Genomic DNA, 19,944 nt, shown 5'->3' on the forward strand with positions numbered 1-19,944 from the left:
TACATATCTGTAGCGTGTCTGTTCTCAACTCCAGGTGAAATTACACAGGTAATCTCTTAATAAGATTCCATTTTACTTGCTCACTTTATGATATCAGTCGTCGTCCCCTTATATTTTATTAATTTTCAATTTCCCTTCTGTCACTGTAAACAAACAGAATACAGGGCAGAATGTTGCATCCCATGGAACAGCGCAGAGAGAGAAAAAAGAAAAGCAGGACCACCCATGATAGTTTACTGCCCAACTCCAAAATAGCAGGACAATTCCCAAACAAAAAAAAAATGTAAATTGGATGACTACAATTATCCCATGTTAGCCTGGTGTTTTCATCACAGGGCAGTGTGGTGCTCCCACCAGTGTCCTAACTTGAGGAGGGAGAGACAGAATAGACCCTGGGGACAGAGTAGGGTGATGACACTCCATGAAGCAGGGAGGGGCCAGCAATGTTCCAAGCCCAGATGCCACTCCCCTTGATGATACATTGCCTTTCCTGGCCGACACTGAGGCAGGCATGCCAGGGTGCCCTCAGTCAGCCATGGGTTGTGAGTGCTGGGATATGCAAGATCTGCAGTGTGCATTGTTGTGTATGTGGATCAGCCAAGGACCGAGCTTGAGGTCTGAGGTAGGATCCAAGTAGACATGCAATTGACCAATGCGAAGCAAGGATCCTGTCTGCGGAATCCAATCAGTTTAAATCAATCTAATGAAATCTAAACAATTGTGCATACTGACGGGAAGATCTATCATCTGCTATGTGTATATATGTTGAGGTTCTCTGGGGGCGTTCTCAGTCTTGTTGTCACCTGTTACAACTTGTAGTCATGCTGATATCACAATGAAGAGCTGTTTGTATGCCCAGTAGTCCTGGCGTTTCTTTCATGAACCCGGAAATACTGAGACAAATCATGTCTCTGATGCCCTGCAGGGGGCATCAGAGGAGATGTATATTTAGCATTGATAAGACAGGAAATTCCTGATAATTTTCAAATTGTGTTCTCCCGTGTTCTGTATGGCTCAGCAGGATACTTCCTGCACACTTCCCTCTGCTTGGCTCTAGAACAGCAGTTGAACAACAGAAGAATGACTACAGACAACAGTTGGTTAGATTGTAGGTCTCACCTGCAGAAGCAGAGGATTAGTAGGTCTGGTGACATTCTACCCAGAGGGAGGGTCATTAAGCAATGGGCATTTGGCAGTCTGGGGATGCCCAGAGATGCCAGGAGAGGGAACAGGGTGCACATATCCACCCCTTCCCCTTTGCCATCTAGAGATGGCCAGAGCTAAGCCATGTAGCAGAAGTCACTTCCTGCAGGGCTCTACCCCACCGGGACCAGGCAGACAGCTCTATACAGTCATTATCTCACAATAAGAAGAAAGCTCATTCTTGTCAGTGTGGTGAGACACCATCACTTCCATGTGTCAGCAGCAGAAGAAGAGTTGGTTCTTATATGCCGCTTTTCTCTACCCGAAGGAGTCTCAAAGCAGCTTATATTCGCCTTCCCTTTCCTCTCCCCACAACAGACACTCTGTGAGGTAGGTAAGGCTGAGAGAGCCCTGATATCACTGCTCGGTCTGAACAGCTTTATCAGTGCCCAATCCCCAGCTGGAAACCCCAACTGTCCAGATGGTGAACCCTAAAACCTCCCCTACTCCCCCCCTCCCCCACTCAACAGCCTCCCACCTATTAGGTGCCTCAGGGGAATGTTGATAGGGGAACAGACTGCTGTCCTGCCTAAGTTGAGGAGGAGCCCTTGGTCTTAGCTGCCTTGGCCTCAACCCAATGCCTCAACCCAATGCTAGACCTAATGACCCTGGAGATCTTTACCACCTCTTGGTTTCATGGGTGGGAGGGGAAGGGCTGATACTATACATGCCATAGTATTCAAAAAGAAGAAAAACTAATTGAACAAACATATTTTTCCTGTGTTATATAGAACAGGGATTGACTTTGTCCCTGGGGCCCATACTTCTAGCTCTAAACTGTAGGACTAGCCATTTTTATAGACTGGCCATTAATTACAATGCTTAGAATGTTCTGCTGGCTTTTAAATTTTTAGCTGCATGATGTGATCAAAAGGTGCTCCTGAGCAATCCCAAGACTGAGCCTGCTGCTGCTTGCTTGATAAAGGTAAAGGTATCCCCTGTGCAAGCACCGAGTCATGCCTGACCCTTAGGGTGACGCCCTCTAGTGTTTTCATGGCAGACTCAATACGGGGTGGTTTGCCAGTGCCTTCCCCAGTCATTACCCCCCAGCAAGCTGGGTACTCATTTTACCGACCTCGGAAGGATGGAAGGCTGAGTCAACCTTGAGCCGGCTGCTGGGATTGAACTCCCAGCCTCATGGGCAAAGTTTTTAGACGGCTGCCTTATCACTCTGCGCCACAAGAGGCTTGCTTGCTTGATAGAGTCTGTATTTTATCTTTTATATTAAATAATTATGAATGGCCATGACTTGCATTTACATAGCGCCCTTCCATCCACAAAGATTCCAAAGCGCTTTACAAATTGATTTACTGTGAAAACGGTGTGGTTTATCCTCTGCTCCATAAGCCTTGTATAAATCCCAGGACCTGCATTCCATCACTTTTCTTGGTATAACCCAAACAAAAACACAAGAACTCTTTATGATAACAGGTTCAGGAGGCAGCCAAGGGCGGCATCGTACAAGTGAACTGGTATTCATGGTCTCTGGTTTATGGCTCATCCCAAAGGCTGTGCTCCTGCAGTCACTCCACATTGCCAATCATTACTGGAGAAATGGCTCTAAGGACAGGCCAGCAGTGATTCTGACAAAGCCCAGTGACAGGAATTCCCTGGTCAATGGATCATTTAATCTTGTCTACCGTTAGAAGGTCGCAAACAACCAGGGCAGAGCAAAACAAATGAAAGCATCTGTCCTTCTAGTCTAGGGCAGAGTCTGCACTTTCTTTATTCCATTGTCAATCCTGTTGAATTCAGATCACTTTGAACTCGGGTCTTCCTCCCCCACCCCCATTGAAACAGGAAAGTCTTCTGCACGTGGTTAGGGTAGTTCAGAAGGGGGGGGGAGCCAAGCCTCTTTCTTTCTTTTCTTGAAGGGGGGGGAGAAGAGCCAGGCAGGGAGCCTCTTTCTTTTCTTGGAGGGGTGGGGGAGAAGATCAAAAAAGGCAGAGGAGGGAGGAAAAATCCAGGACCGACAGAAGTTGAGAGAAATTAGGGGCTTCTCCTTTAAGGCAAGTTTGTCACATGACCAGGTGTGGCCTATCAGAGGTTCTCTACTACGGAGCTTGGTTTCCCAATCCGGATTTTAAAATATATTGAGCATTAAAAGCACTCCAAGATATTGCACAATAAAGGTAGGGTCACTCCGGATCAATCCTTCTTGCTGCAGAAGGAAAATTTAAATCGCCCCAAATCCAAATGGAAATCACATTCTGTGTAGAGGGCAGGGACTGAATCAACCTGGGGTTGGAATAAAAGCTCCGTGCAGTTTACACCTAGGATAGAAATCTGGTGACCCAAGAGCCACATCTCGCCCTAAACCAGTTTTACTTTGACCCTCCAATTGCCCTACCAAATTTGGTATAGCAAAAGGTTATTGTCTAGCATTTCACTAATTAAGAAGAGAAGTAATGAGATTATTTATTTAAACTTTTGAATCCCACCTTTCCTTGTGGTTTAAGCACCTTTAAGACAAACAAGGTGCTACTGGACCCAAAATTTGTTCTCCTTCTACTGTATGTCTGCATTGCTAATCCTTTGTTTCTTCCCTTCTCTTGTAATTTTGCTATATTGTTATGGGGAGATTGCTTCTTTCCTTGCCAATCTTGGTCCATTTCATCCCTATCTTCCCTTGAATGAAAATAAAGAGCCTCCCAGTTTGGGGGTGATTTTCAGGAGGGTCATCCAGTTTAGGAACTAATCTGTTTAGTCATTCACACTCTTAAGCTCAACTTGAAATGTACTGTTTATTATGTGGCAGTAGTAAGGACTACATGTCTAGGCAGAGTAAACCCCTTGTTAGCACAATGGCGGGTGCATCTCACAAACCTACAAAATATGGCATGTTTCTACAGCTGGCACTGGAAAAATCAATTGCAAATCTGACCTCCTATGTTATGTCAAAAGCATAAGAAGAAGATACGCAATGAAAGGAAAAAGATGTGCTTCAGTGGCCCTCCTCCACCGTTCTAATGCATGACAATAGAGCAAGATTAGAACTGGAAAGGCACACATCCTTTATAGTGTGTGGCTCTCTTATGTAGCACTTAGCAAAATGGGCTCCCCTGCATGGGGGAGAACTCCAGAATTGCTTGGCCTAGATTGGTGGTATGATAACAAGCCATGGTGTGGATTCCTCCCACATGTCCAGTGTACCGTTGGAACATGCAAGATCTACAATCCTTCTGAGGTTGGTAAAATGAGTACCCAGCTTGCTGGGGGGTAAACGGTAATGACTGGGGAAGGCACTGGCAAACCACCCCGTATTGAGTCTGCCATGAAAACACTGGAGGGCGTGACCCCAAAGGTCAGACATGACCCAGTGCTTGCACAGGGGACACCTTTACCTTTACCTTTACAATGTGTATTACTGAGCAGAATATACAGGATGTCCTGCAGGAGGCATCAGAGGAGATACATATTTAGCATAAATATGATAGGAACTTCCTGATGATTTTCAAATCATCGCCTCCAGTGCCGATTGGCTCAACATGAGACTTCCTACTTTTTGAGCAAATTTCCTCCCTGCTTGCCTCCAGAACAGCAGTTGAGCAGAAGAATGATTGCAGACCATTAGTTAGTCCACTTTCTCTTTCTACAAATAGTTGTTTCTTTTCACAAAGGAAACTATTCTATTCTTTATGTAGCCTGGTCATTCGCTCTCTCTGCATATTCAAACTTTGCCAACAAGTACCAGAAGGAGCCCCACTGACACATTTCTAGGCTGCTCGAGGAAACTGAAAGATGGAAGATCCTATGGAGAAGGTTTCAGTGTTGTGGCTTTACACCTCATTGATATCGGGTTCTCCCGTATGATCTCACTGCTGAAGCCATCCTTGTCTTGCTATCGTGCACCCTTGTAGCCTGGAACAGAGCTAGGACTAGACAATGGGGAATAATTGTGTCTTATCTTAGTGGAAAGGGATCCTTGTTGATAGGGGAGGACACAACTCCTTCCAACATCCTGGTGTGGAGGAGCATGTTCAAGCGGTCCCCCCACACACAAGGCCTTTCCCTCCTGCCTGCTGTAGATATACAAGGCTAAGTTGATGAGCTGTTCAGCTTAGTGTGAAATGTGTTACATTTTCCCCCCAGCTGCTTCCTGATTGCAGTATTTACTTTTAATCTCCTCTGCCTCGATGCCCGATAAAAACTTTGTCACATTAGATGGTGACAGATGGGAAAGAGAAGGGGGGGATCACTGCAAGGGAACGTCCTGGCTTCCCAATAATTTTTCACAACGCCAATTATGTCCTTCAGTGCTTCCCGGCATGTGCACCCATGTCAGCAGAGAAGGAAATAGAAAGGCATAAATAAAGACAAAACCAGGCCCTGCGTGGCTTTAATCTGCGGAATAACATTTCTCATTTGGGTGAAATATTGTTGGATTCTCCCCTTGGACTAGAGAGGCACACACAGTCCAATTGGTTTGCCCTGGGCCTGGAAAACGCCCCGTCTGGTGAAGAGCAAATCTTTACTACTGAGATATGTAAAATGCACATGGCACGGGAGTCTTGTTTCCCTTTAAGCGCTGCCTGCAAAAAAGCAGTGCCTGGCCATAAGCATCACTAGGCCAATTCATTTAGCTTCATGCAAATTTACTGAATATTATTGAAATAAAAATAATATTTTTTAAAATCCAGGCAGATAGCCTCGCAGAAAATCAGATCTGTTGAAAACGAGCCAGCTAGCAGTTCTGTTTCCAGATAGTCAGGTTCTGTATTGGATCTCACCAGAAGGGGAGTAGTTTCCCAAAAAAAACTTTCCCTTTATGTTGATCCTGAGGCCCCTGTATCCCAGAGCGTGCAAGTCCTGCTATGCTGACAGAAATACTGTTCACATTGATTGTTTAAAGCCTACTTGTTTTAATGTTGACATGGCTTTGATGTTTTAATGTTGACATGTTTCAACGGTATTTGAATTTATATATGAATTTCGTGCTTGAGATTTCAATTTTTTGGAAGCCGCCCTAAGGCTATTGATAGAGAGGGGCAGCCAATAAATTTTTAAGAAGGAAGGAAGGAAGGAAGGAAGGAAGGAAGGAAGGAAGGAAGGAAGGAAGGAAGGAAGGAAGGAAGGAAGGAAGGAAGGAAGGAAGGAAGGAAGGAAGGAAGGAAGGAAGGAATCTTCAGTGGAGATTTACTATGGGATCCAAACCAAAGTGTTTATGTAGTTCCAAACTGGGACAGAGCATGGATAGATAAATCCACAAGAGCAGGGAGCTGGGAACAGATAGGGCAGGGTTCCTTATAAACCTGGAGAAAGTCCCAAGGCCATAGATATGGGCGGAGCTGACACCAGTATGCAAATGACACTCAGCACTATCTTATGCTACCAGCAGATCTCAGGGAGGCTGTGGAAACCAGGAACAACTGCCTGGAGGCATTTTCAAATGGATGAGGGCTAACAAGCTGAAGCCTAATCCTGACAAAGCAGAGGTGCTACTGGTCGGGGAAAGGGCTGTTCCTGGGAATGGGTTACTCTATGTTCTGGGCGGGGTTGCGTTCTCCCTAAAGAAGCATGTCCATAGTTTAGGGGTGCTTCTGAACCTGGGCCTCCTGTGGCAGCGGTGACCAGGGGTGCCAGGACCATAGGAACCATATAACTCCAGTCTTGTTCTATCTTCACTTGCTTCCAATTTGCTTCTGGGATCAATTCAAGGTGATGTTATTGACCTTTAAAGCCCTGTATGACCTGAAGGAATCAAATCCACCTCCATTGCTAAGCCTGGTGTGATTCCAGGATTCTGGGTTAGGTTGCTGCATTGTCTTGGAGTTATCTGCCCAGACTTGATTTTCAGAATTGTCTGCAAATTTAGGGGAGTCTCCCAAGCTTGTAGAATTATCTGGTTTGTGTCAGTGTGGTCCCAATCTGTGGATTTAAGTATCTGCATACTTGACCACACTTGACTATATGAATAGAAAATGGTTGCTTCCAGTCTCTGTAAAGATATATTTCATGAATTGGGGGAATTATAGGACAAAATATTATCTTAGTCCCCAGACTAGCCTTGAATAATATAGTCAGTGGTGACTTCGGAAATATCATGAACATGTTTAAGTCTTGCTCAGATGGAGTTAGCTAAGCAGAGGAAGTCCAACACTCTTTCCGCAGCCTCATGCTGCTACTGTTAGGATATGAGATGAGGCAATAATGGGGAAATTCAACTTTATTCTAAATGGCCTCCATTTCATTGGTTTTCTTGAGAAAGAATATCTTCCGCCACTGATCAAGTATTTTTTGTTTTTAGACTGGCTAAATGTTGGATTTGGGGGCCACACTTATTTTGTGCCTAACCATTTTCCATGCCTGTGACAATTTTTTTTACTTTAAATTACAAACAAAAACTCTCACCAGCTATTTCCAGCTCCCCTTTTACCTCCTGTATTTTATTTTACTATTGGTAAACTGCTTTCTTCTATAATTCTGCATCCAAGATGAATTTAAAAACCAACATATAGGATTCTGAAGGCCAAAGGCAAATTAAAGCATTTCTAAAATATCTTGAATGTTCTAATCCTATGCAAACATACTTGAGGTAAACTCCATAGAATTCAGTAGAACTTACACTGTGTAGACATGCATATGCTGCTTTGAAAAGCTGTCCTCACCCACATTCAGGAGACAAATTCAGCAGACATTGTTAACAATGTGAAGATCTTGGGGTGCTTCGTTGATGCTTCTGCTCATATGAATATAATCCCCACACTTTGGGATCATAATGTCTGCCTAGGGTTACCAGGGATAACATATTTGGACAGGTTGGAACTTAACATGGGCTTCTGAACACAGCTGCAATTACAAATTCTGGATAACAATGCACAGTAGTGTCTCCTTGCCAGGAGAGCAATGTAGCACATCCTTTGAAGGAGAAGCAGGCCAAAATGAATATCTGAGAGAGACTCCTATCCAAAAATGAGTGTGAACATTGGCAGCGTCCATCAGAAATAGTGGCAAGCCCAACAGCATGATCAGACAGATGAGAAATTCTGCTGTGCTCCTTGGCTGAGGTTCCTAGCTGCATGCCCACTGCTGAAATATCTTTCCAAGGCCTGAGAAGGAAACAGGGCAATGTGAACTCTCACAGCCAACCCAGTCCAAGAGTAGAGAATCACAAACATAGTAAAATGGCATCAGATATGGTAACAGAAACTCTTTTTCACTAATAAAACTGTCATAACAGGTATCTAAAAACGATTTCCATTCCTAGTTCCCCCTTAAACAGAAGAGTACTCAATGTTCAAGTTACAGTTTCGTGTATCAAAGTACAAAGGGGGTGTTCACACCAGCTTGTTTTTCATGATAAATTGTTTATCAGAGGGATATCCAGGAGGGCTCACTTTTGTGTTTGCAGCAAGAGCACCCATTCAAAACTAGCAGGCTCCATCACAGGAAGATGCATGGTTTGCAGCCTCTCAACACTATGCGATTGACTTCATACCTAACGGCAGCAATTTTGTGGTAGCATCCAGGCCCACTCTCTGCTCTCAAATATCTAAAAGTCCTAGAGTTGCCAGGTCCCCCCCAGGCCACTGATGGGAGATGGAGGTAGGATTGCTAGATCCAGCTTTGTATGCTTTTGGAGATTTGGGGATAGAACATGGGGGGAGGGGGCAGAAACCACAATGGGGTACAATACCAGAGTTCACCCTCCAAAGTATCTATTTTCTCCCATAGAATTGATCTCTCTAGTTGGGAAATGAGCTGCAATTCCAGGAAATCCTCAGGTCCCACCTGGAGACTGGCATCCCTAAAAGTTGACCTCATTGACCAATTACACACTGGAGGTTTCATGCCAGGCTGCATGCTGGAGTTTTAGCTGTGGCAGGTTGCCCCACCTCTTCCTGCATCCATGTAGAGGAGCTTTTGGTCCCGTGTGCCTCATCCACCCCTGATATGCGCTCTTGCACAGGAGCTTGGGCAATGAAGTTCCCAGTGCATAAACAGTCATTGACTCAACTTTGCTGGAAGGGCAACTTTTACCTCTTTTTTATTTCATACTAGATTCAAAGCCCGTTCATGAGAATGGGCTTTGAAAGCCCCCCCCCCCACCATGGCCTCCCAGAAGACACACAGAGGCGGCACTGTCCCTGGGTGTGGCATTTCTGGGCCCGGTGGGAAGGTCTGCTTTCCCCCCTCCCCCCGGCAGCGGTGCGGCCTTCTCCTCGGGCCTAGAAGCACACCCGGTGCCTGCTTCCCCCCTCCCCCCCCAGCGGCTGTGCAGCCTTCCCCTTGAGGCCCCGGGTATGCTTCTAGGCCCGAGGAGAAGGCCTCCTTCTTTACTCATGGTGTCCGGCTTCTTCCCTGTCACTTTCTGGCCTGGTGAGGGCCTAGAAGCCTTTCTGGCCTGTCCTGGTGAGGGCCTAGATTGTGCCCTCACCCAATTGGCTAGAACTGCTGTCTGTCCTGGTGAGGGGCCAATCGGAAGGCCCCTCACCTGGACCGTCCCCACCCACTCTCTGCCCACTTACCTTAGCAAAATATGAAGGTGGAAAGATGCTATCAGTGTTTTGGTTTGCCTTGCTTTCATTGTTTGCTTCTTTTACATTTGTGCCATTTTTATGTACACCCACCAGTCACACGTCACATGCTCTTTGTATGCTGCTGGCAGAAAATAATGTTGAAATTGTTGGCAGAGTTTTGAGTATGCAGAGACTGAAACACCAGGCTGCTTAAAGAATAAAACAATTTTTATTAAGAGAAACAACGATGTATAGAAAGAAGGGAGAAGAAACTGAACAGCCTACCTAGCTGTTGTCTGCAGGCTGTCATTCTGTGCAACAACTGCTGTTCTGGAGGGCAAGGAGGAAGGGAGGAGGAGGAGCTGTTGCTGGGGAGGAGCTGGTGACGGGCATACCCAAATTGTGAGAATAAATTGGAGGAGAGGAGAATTATATATGCCACTATGGTTTCCCTCTATGGTATCCCACAAGGGATAAATAAATAACTATTATTATTAAGCTGAAGGATGCCTATGTGGCTTTGAAGTAACTCAGGCAGCCTCCAAGGGCTCCCTCCTATGAGGTAATACATGTGACCTTCATAGCAGGAAAGTCCTGGACCAAGCTGACAGCCCCAAAACCAATGATTAACAAAGACTTTCCTTGCAATCACTTTCCTGGGTCCAGCTGTTTCATGATGTTGACCATTAAGTCCATATTAGATTTAAAAAAAGGTAAATGTATGCCCTGTGCAAGCACCGAGTCATGTCTGACCCTTGGGGTGACGCCCTCTAGCTTTTTCTTGGCAGACTCAATACGGGGTGGTTTGCCAGTGCCTTCCCCAGTCATTACCGTTTCCCCAGTCATTACCATATTAGATACGTGTCTGCAAATGAAAGAGGTCTTTAAAAGGTTTTGCATTATTTTTATGTTACATTACTCATGCTCCCCAAAATCAAAAAAAGGCTGTAACTCCCTTTATTGAGTCAATCCATCTCATTTTTGTGGGGCCTTCCTCTTTTCCTAGCATTATTGTCTTTTTCCAGTGAGTCTTGTCATCTTGGCATGTGACCTAAATATGATGGGATCAGTTGAGTTGTTTTAGTTTTTTGAGAGAATTCAGGCTTCATTTGACCTGAAAGCTACTTATTTGTTTTTTGGTGGCTGCATAAAACTCTTTTCTAATGCCACATTTCACCTTTTATACAGCACCTTTCTGGATTAGGTCTGATTCTTTTCTACTCTGGCCATTTTTCAGAAACTGGGATTTGTCCTTATGCACTCTGAATTCTCTTTGCTTTGTTATTGTTTCCAACTGGGCTCTCTTTGACGCATCTCCCTCCTTTCTGTTGTTAGCCATCACTGCCCCCCTTCCCACGAAATTTAACACCTGAACCAACCAATCATGGGCTTGCCAGTATGTTGCAGCTCGAATGTATTATTCTTACTGTTTATTATTGTTCTATTGTTATTTATGGTAAATGACTTTGTCTGTATTGTTCCAGTTCCTGTTTTATGAGAACCACCCTGAGCCTCCTGGGAGGACAGTATACAAACGTAATTAATTAATTAATTGAATACAGATATACATACTCTTCAAGTATCTAACGAAGTGTGCTCTAACTTACAAAAACTTATGCTGAAATAAATCTTGTTAATCTTTAAATGCCATTGGATCTTGTGCTTGATTCTGCCCCCCCCCCCAAAAAAATTTTTAGGCAGAATATAGCTGCCTAGAGAAAAAAATAATTTCTGGTTCTTTTAATAAAGGCTTAATGTCACTATTTACAGGTTATTTGCCTCCGTGCCATGAAAAACTTCACCTGCCCACTCGCACATATATTTTCTAATAAACAGGTAGGAAATTTTTTTCCTGGTCTGTTGGCAACCTGATCCGAATAGAGTATACTTACACCGCTGTCTTAGAGATTCGGTATTTTGAGTTCTTTCTGCCTAAACGTCAAGAGAATCACCATACATTAACAATAATAAGTGTACATACTGATCCCTTCGGAGCACCCAACATTAAATCCATCCCAGCAATACTTACCAGCTGCTAAACGCACATTAGTAGCATTATCTCCACATTAGGGGCAAGGGCCTGTCCTTGCAAGAGAACGGCTACCTAAGGCCGTCTTGATGACCCCGCCCCCTTTTTTAGACCTCCTGCACAGGAACCCCCAGAGTCGCCAGTGCTACGGCTCCCATGCTGGAGGGGGGGGGGGGTCCTGTCCGTCGTGGCCTCCTGGTTGTAGAGAAAGTTCCCCTTTGCAGCCGCGGCTTTGTTTACCTCGTTGAAGTGGGGGGCTTTGGTTTGTGAAGGGAGAGGAGGCACGGGCGGGGGCGCGTCCAGAAAGATTATCTCGCAGTTAGCACTCGTTAATGAAAGAAATAAATTAGCCGAGCTCATTTTTCGGGGAATTCTTGTGTAAACTGGAAATTTTCCAGTCTGTGAGCCCCGCGCGGGGCTGCCCCATAAATCACAGCAAGCAGGGCGTCTGCCTAGCGAGAGCGGGCGCGCTCGCAGCCGGGCAGGGACGGGAGGCAGCATATGTTCGCGCGGAATCGAACTAGGGAAGCACAACGGCGCAGGCGGCGCCTCCCTCGCCCGCTGCCGGGAAAGGGCCGTGCTTGGCCTGGGGCCCGCCGGCAGGCGCCGCTTGCGAGGAGTCCCTCCCGCGAAAGCCGAGGAAGGCACCTGAAATGGGTCAGCTTTTAATTGAATACAATATTAATTACAGCATGCACTATTAACGGTTTGTGGGATTTGACTAATTAATGTAATAGTTTCTGAGTCACGCTCATTAAATATGAAAATTACGCTGGCGAAAGGTATCGGTTTCATTATCAATCTTGTATGGACAGGAGGGGGGAGGGGAGAGAGACACCCCCCACCCCTTGACGTATTGCGCTATTAGCCTCTTTGGTGCAGAGTGCGCTTGCGCTTGGAGGGGGAATTAAAGGGGGGGGTGAGGGTGAGGGTGTGGGAGTGGGAGGGCAAAGAGGGATGAGAGGTCAGAAAACTAGAGAGTGATGCCTACTGGGTGGCGCAGAGCTGTTTTTTTGGCATTCATGGCAGCATTCCATGAGACATTATCTCACAGTTGGGAATCTGGGGGTCACTGTTACCTGGGATGGATGATTTCCACCTATAGGTACCCCTTGCTCTGTCCCGTTACCAAATGGCTTTTCAATGGGTAAAGTTACACATATTGTGTCATGGATTGAGACAGGGAAGATGAGAGAGCAAAAATTAAATCTGCCATAATGTTCCATGGGTGAATTTGGGCCAGTTCTGCTCTCTCAGTGTAACTGATGGCAGCTTAACTTGAGTTCGACAGACCACTTCGAGGAAATGCATGGAGAAAACCTTGGAGATTTGGGGATGGAGCCTTGGTACCAGGACCTGTCACAGGGGAAACCAAGGAGGGCCATTTGGACATTCACACATTCACAGGTGGCCCCAACTGAGAGAGCCAGTTTGGTGTTGTGGTTAGGAGTGCGGACTTCTAATCTGGCATGCTGGCATGCTGGGTTCGATTCTGCACTCCCCCACATGCAGCCAGCTGGGTGACCTTGGGCTCGCCACGGCACTGATAAAACTGTTCTGACCCGGCAGTGATATCAGGGCTCTCTCAGCCTCACCCACCTCACAGGGTGTCTGTTGTGGGGAGAGGAAGGCGATTGTAAGCCGCTTTGAGCCTCCTTCGGGTAGAGAAAAACGGCATATAAGAACTAACTCTTCTTCTTCTTCTTCAAATATACATGTTCATTTAAGGGGAGTGATCAGATAAGTTTTGCAACTTGTTTTTACATGCATCATAATTCATCTTCTTTCATTTTTAATAAGTCTTAAATCCTACAGGTGGCCCAGGCCTGTCGGGACCTCTGAGATGACCTACTTGGGATGGTGGAGTTTGGGAAGATCAACAGAGAAGTGATGCAATAGTGATCCAAAGCTGCCGTTTTCTTCAGGGGAACTGTCTGTAGCCTGAAGATCAATTGAAATTCTGGGAGCTCTCCAGGCCCCACCTAAAGGGTGGTTGTTCTGCAAATAAACTAATTCTGCCTAAATAGCGAAGTATCCAAAAACCCAAAATACTGTGGACAAACAGGACCCATTCTTTATAGAGAATGAAGAAAACATTCTTCCAGCCATTGCTAATTGAGGGCAAGATCAAGAAAAGAAAAACGTACAGAAAAAAAATCTACTGCCTTGCAAAACCTTTTTGATTGTCAATACTGGAAAAGGTTTCCTGTCAGTTTCATTTCTGCGGATTCTCTTTCACTCCCTCTGAGTCTGAACGATGCTTAAACTCCCTAAACCAGACAGTCATCCGAATAATGGATAGCAGCTCTGCCTATCAATGTCTGATGATTTTGCCACCCTCCTGGGAAGTCCAGCTGGCATTTGCCAGGAGCCTAGCTTTCTTAGGCATTGCCCTGCAATCATGGAATGATTTTCCAGAAGCGGTGCCTTGAGGCCCCTCTCTCCAGCCTGTCAGAAGGCCTGTTTCAAGGAGTGCATCTGTGGATATTTATTTATTTTACATTTATTTAACGCCCTCCCCTGGGGCTCAGGGCAGCTTACATAAAACTTGGTGGAAAAGGAACAGCACAGAGAAATCTGTGGCTATAAATAGCCATAATAGTAAACAGCAATATAGCAATCGAACACTAATAGGGTAGAAAAATGGAACAGTAGTGAACAGAAGTTCATTGCAGCATACTGAGGCCCCGCCGCGTCTTCGATGCTTTACATGGGAGGGAGGCTTGGTGGGCCCGAGGAAGGAATGTTTCTGGTTGGCATCAACCAAATGCCTGGCAGAAGAGCTGCCTCTTGCAGGCCCTGTGGAATTGCTCTAGTTCCATTAGGGCCCTGATCTCCTCTGTGAGCTTGTGTCACCAGGTGGGGGACTGGACAGAGAAAGCTCTGGCCCTGGTTGAGGTCAAGCGAGCTTCCTTGGGGCCAGGGGTCACCAGGCAGTTGGAGGTGGCAGAGCGTAAAGCTCTTTGAGGGGTGTAGGCAGAAAGGCGGTCCTTCAGATGCACTGGGCTCAGACCTTAAAGGTGATTACCAGAACCTTAAGTCTGATCTGGAATTCGACTGGTAGCCAGCACAGTTGTTGAAGGATGGGCCAAATGTGGGACCTCCACGGTGTTGCCGCAGCATTCTGGAACAGCTGTAAAAGGTAAAGGTATCCCCTGTGCAAACACCGAGTCATGTCTGACCCTTGGGGTGACGCCCTCTAGCGTTTTCATGGCAGACTCAATACGGGGTAGTTTGCCAGTGCCTTCCCCAGTCATTAACCCCCCCCCCCCGCAAGCTGGGTACTCATTTTACTGACTTCGGAAGGATGGAAGGCTGAGTCAACCTTGAGCCGGCTGCTGGGATTGAACTCCCAACCTCATGGGCAGACAGCTTCAGACAGCATATCGCTGCCTTACCACTCTGCGCCAGAAGAGGCTCTCACAAGAGGACCAGCTGTACAAGCTTAATTTTTGTCTCCTATGTGTTTTATCAAGTGTATTTTATCTTTGCTGAAAATTGGAATTCTTAATGTTGTGGTTTAAGTGTTTATTTTTCTGGAGAAGGGAAGGATCATAACATTTTAAATATACAAGTTAATACCAAAAGTAATTTTTTCATGTTTGCATTGTAATAGGTCAAGCCCTCATCTGGATAGGCAAGACTGCCCCATCTCATGAGATCTTGGAAGCTAAGCTCTGTTTGTACTCAGATGGGAGACCTGCAAGGAATTCCAGGGTCGCGATGCGCAGAGAGGCAGGCAGTGGCAAACCACCTCTGGATGTCTCTTGCCTTGAAAACTCTATGGTTTCACTATAAGCCAGCTGCAACTTGACGGCACTTTCCTCCACCACCATTGTAACCTCAACAATAACAAATGAGACTTTTCCACTTTGCTTTATTCCTTTGAATTCTTAAAAGAAAGACCATGTGACTGACTTTCTACTCTTATGGGTGTTACAGGAATCAGGGAGTAAGTTCTTGGGGCCAAATGAGAAACCAGATGTCTCTTATCCTCTCAGGAGCACCGGGAGGTAGGTCAGGCTGAGAGTAAAAGACTGGCTCAGCCTTCCCACTGGGCTTCATGATTTGGACAGGGTGAGATTGTATCTTTCTAGTTCTAGTATGACACAACCCCTCCACAGTTAGTCACTGAGTCTCCCAATTTGCTGAAGCCCATTACCAAGTCAAAATGGAGTCTTAGTGGTCCACAGAAAGAAGCCCGTCCAGCCCATCATTGCTGGCACGGCTCACTCTGGCGGGATGTGCTGGGACAAAAGACAGGGCAGACCGTTTGCGAGCTTCTAGGATCTGCCTCCCACAGAAGGCAAAAATAGTAAGAGAAGCTTCAGTACAGCTCCCTGAGATTAACAATGAAACTCGTGACAGAAGGAGGCAATTGCTCACGAGTGAGATAAAAGCCTAACATCACAGAGGGAACGTTTTCCAAGCACTGCAGTGGGACCAAGAGACCCCATCCCTGTTAACAACAATGAGTAAATGGTGCTCAGGGAGCCCTGGCAGAGCAGGAGGAGGAAGAGATGGTGCCAGCTCTATTATTTTTATTGCTGTCCTTTTGGCTGATTCCCAGTGCTCTTGGCGGGCACACTCTTTGGGGAGGGGGTGGCCTTATGCCAAAGCTGCAAGGCTGGGAACTTACATTTTAGGTGCTCTGCAGATAGAACAAGGTGGTGATGAATACTGGGAGAAAAGCAAAGGAGGCCAAAGAAGAGGCAGTTAGAAAGGATATAATCAGTCTTTAAAGAGACAAAGAGAAATGATTCACAATTAACTTAATGCCCAAAAGACTGGGGGGGGGGGGGGAGACAAAATATAAGGAAAGTTGGAAGAAGTTGGCAATAAGAAGGAAACACGGAACGAGACGCAGTACAGTAGGCTGGGGTCAGATAAACCATATATTTGTTTGTAGTTGCCTATTTACAGGTGTTTCCAGACAGCTTTAGAATCAGATTGGTCCTGGGTTTCAAAAAGGATGCTGAGCACTATGGTGTTTTCCGCTTGGGAACAGGATTTTGTGCTTCCCCTGCTGCTGCTACGGCTGCAGATGGAAGTAGAGCAGTACCGGGGGTCCCACATGGCAGGTTTCTCTGCTCCAGTCCCTGGAACTGGCCAAGCCTTCCAGGCTATTGGGCCTTCTGCAGGTTTTGTTTTTTTTAATCAGGACTAGAATATCATAATTTTGCTACTGTTGTACTGATAGGTGTAACAAGTTTGCTAAATTTCCAGATTAATTTTTTAAAGGTAAATCTCTTTGTGAAGATGCACTCCCCCCCAAAAAAATCTGAGCAAGTGAACGGCCTAGAGACTGCCTTTAAAAGAAAAGGGAAAAAAGAAATCTGAGAATACAGAGAACTTGCCACTATTACCTATACAATGGTATATTGATATTCTAGTGCAGATTTTAAAAGAAAGATGAAGCTGCCCCATGATGGGCTTGGGGGGGTGGGGAATGGCTGCTATGGGGACAGGGTCAGGGCACACGGCTGCCATGTTGGGTAGAAAGTCTGGATCTACCCACCCTCACAGCATCCATCCAGTTTTTACTGCCATCTTTCCCAAAATTTCAGAGCAAAGCATATTTGAGGAAGATTGAATCCTCACTCTGCCATGAAAGTTCTCTAGATCAGGGGTAGTCAACCTGTGGTCCTCCAGATGGAAATGCTGACAGGGGCTCATGGGAATTGTAGTCCATGGACATCTGGAGGACCACAGGTTGACTACCCCTGCTCTAGATGATGTTGGACTAGTCACATATACTCAGTCTAACCTTCCTCACAGTGTTGTTGTGAGGAGAAGGAGAAAAAGACAGCCAAGTAAGCCACTTTGAATCCCACTGCAAAGAAAGGTGGGGTATAAATAAAGTCAGTAAATAAAGTTGGATAGATGAAAGCTGAATCACAATGGCCTCAAAGGTTTGTCCCTAGTCTTTGGAGGAAACAATAGATGATCTAAAAGTAGTTCAACTGGGAATGAAAAAAGGATAACTTTCCCTATGACAATCCTGCTAACAATGGCAACAGGAGAACTTTTGGTCCTGTCCCCTGTACTGATTACACTGTCCTAATGATCTTTATTTTTAATAGGTCTCTGTTGAATTGGTGGTTGTGAGCTTTCCGGGCTGTGTGGTTGTGGTCTGGTACTTTTCATCCCTGATGTTTTGCCACTAACTGTGGCTGACATCTTCAGAGGTAGGATACAGTGAGATGGGAATCTCTCTAGGCCAAAGTGTGACATATGTGAACTGTTGCTGGTCATTTTACTGACTTGTTGGGGTGTGTGTATAATGTTTTGTCTGCGAGTCTCTCAGGATTAGGAAACTCTTTTCCTGTGTCTAGGTGGAGTTCATTAGTCCACCTGGAAGACTCCCAAATAAAATAGGAATGTGGTGTTATACCCACCCTTCTTGAGAAATAAATAAAAATGCCCAGGAACTGTTCACAGACTCCACACTTTGGCACACAGAGATTCCCATCTTACCATGTCCTACCTCTGAAGATGTCATCCAGTTACTAGTGAAATATTAGGGACAAAAACTACCAGACCACAGCACACAGCCTGGAAAACATACGACAATCAGTTGACTCCAGCCATGAATGCCTTTGACAAGTCTCTGCTGAATGTCTGTTTTCACCTGGAGTAGAAAATAGAGGTTGGGGCATTTTCATAGTCTATTAATTGCTCCCTCCTCAACCAGCTGCAACTTTGGTACCCTTTCCTTTCCTTTGTTGACCTTTCTTCAGCCTAGAATGATAAAAATGTTGGTGCTCTATAGCCAGTCACACACAAAATATCTGGAGATTTTGTGGATGGATCCTGAGGATGGTGGAGATTGGGGAGGGATGTCAATGAGGTATAATACCATAGATAAACCATAGAGTCCACCTTACAAAGTGGCCATTTTCTCAAGGTGAACTGATCTTTGTCACCTGGAAATCAGTTGTAACCCCAGGAGATCTCCAGCCACCACCTATAGGAGGAGTGGCCAAACTGTGACTCTCCAGATGTCCATGGACTACAATTGCTCATGGTAATTGTAATCCATGAACAGCTGGGGAGCCACAGTTTGGGTACCCCTGATCTAAAGGTTGGCCACTCTGGATCATCAACTGGAATGGAGGGAATGAATCATGGCAATTCCAGACTAACCAGGTAATGTGAAAGCAGCCATGATATGACGATTCTGTGACTGACTCTCCCGGTATTTCCATTTTTACTTTAATGAGGCCTTGAGATTACATAATTGATTGGTTGGAGTTTAACCCTTTCTCCACATTGTTTTCTTAGTCTAACTCTTTCCACAAAGTAATAATAGCTGCCCCCAGAGGGGGGAGGATAGAACAAAGGCCCAGAGAGATCCAAATATGCCAAAGAAATTTCCCAGATAAAATGGTCACCATTTTTGTGAGCAAAACAAAAAAAGAGACCTATGTAGAAATATTCCTTATTTAGTTGTCGTTTTGCCAGGATAGACAGAACCCAGATGTGTTTTCAAAAGCTGGCATTTTCTTCTCTAGGCCATACCAACTATTATTCTCTTCTAGGCCAGCAAGGAGAGGATAAGGGACCAGACCCCTGGGGCCCTCCTCTGAAATGGAAATGACCACGCAGTTTATTTTCTAGTCACATCAACTGAAACAAGCCATAGATAATTCTGTTTCCGTGCCCATTCAGGACAGACCTTGAAAATCCCCCTGGTTTTCAGAATATGCCAGAAGTACAGGTTGCCACATAAGTGCATTACTGCTTTAACGCAGCAGTTTAGGTTCTCTAACTCTTGCTGACCTCAGGGAGTTATAAACCCTTAATTTTATGGGCACAGCAAAGTTTCCTACATGAAGGTTGCCGTGGACTGACTGACACAGCCCTTTCAGAAGGAGGCCTCGGGGAACTGACGTTTCTATGCCAACACATGATTGGCTCAGCATATACTGGGGCAGCTTATCAGACAAGATACACACAACTGTGTGAAAAACATTTTGAAGGACGAATCCAGTCACGTACTCATGCTTGATCTCCTCTCCATGCTTTCATGCAATGGTCTGTTCTGCAGATTTGTGCATTCTGCGTGGAGATTTGCTGGGCACTGCTCATTGTATGCAATATCTTGGGGGTGGTGGGGGGGGGGGGCTGCCTTGTTTTCTAGTGTTTGTAATCCCGTGATTCCATTGTGTATCCCATGTCCTATGATGTTTTTATTGCACTTTAAAAATGCTTTGTAACTTTCCTTGAATCTCACATTATAACTAAAGTAAA

General features: G+C 45.5%; 2 long non-coding RNA genes across 2 annotated transcripts; one reads left to right on the plus strand and one right to left on the minus strand.

The window, feature by feature from the left end:
- Positions 1-7,568: 7,568 nt before the first annotated feature.
- LOC143830594 (uncharacterized) lies at positions 7,569-11,941 on the minus strand. Its single transcript, XR_013228541.1, has 3 exons — positions 11,692-11,941; positions 9,672-9,801; positions 7,569-8,252 (listed from the first exon to the last, which is right to left on the minus strand). It is a non-coding gene; the product is annotated as an uncharacterized LOC143830594 (long non-coding RNA).
- A 246-nt stretch (positions 11,942-12,187) lies between these two features.
- Positions 12,188-15,278, plus strand: LOC143830595 (uncharacterized). Its single transcript, XR_013228542.1, has 2 exons — positions 12,188-12,348; positions 13,507-15,278. It is a non-coding gene; the product is annotated as an uncharacterized LOC143830595 (long non-coding RNA).
- Positions 15,279-19,944: the final 4,666 nt, after the last annotated feature.

Source organism: Paroedura picta, chromosome 2 (assembly GCF_049243985.1).
Source record: "Paroedura picta isolate Pp20150507F chromosome 2, Ppicta_v3.0, whole genome shotgun sequence".
Lineage (NCBI taxonomy): Eukaryota > Metazoa > Chordata > Lepidosauria > Squamata > Gekkonidae > Paroedura > Paroedura picta.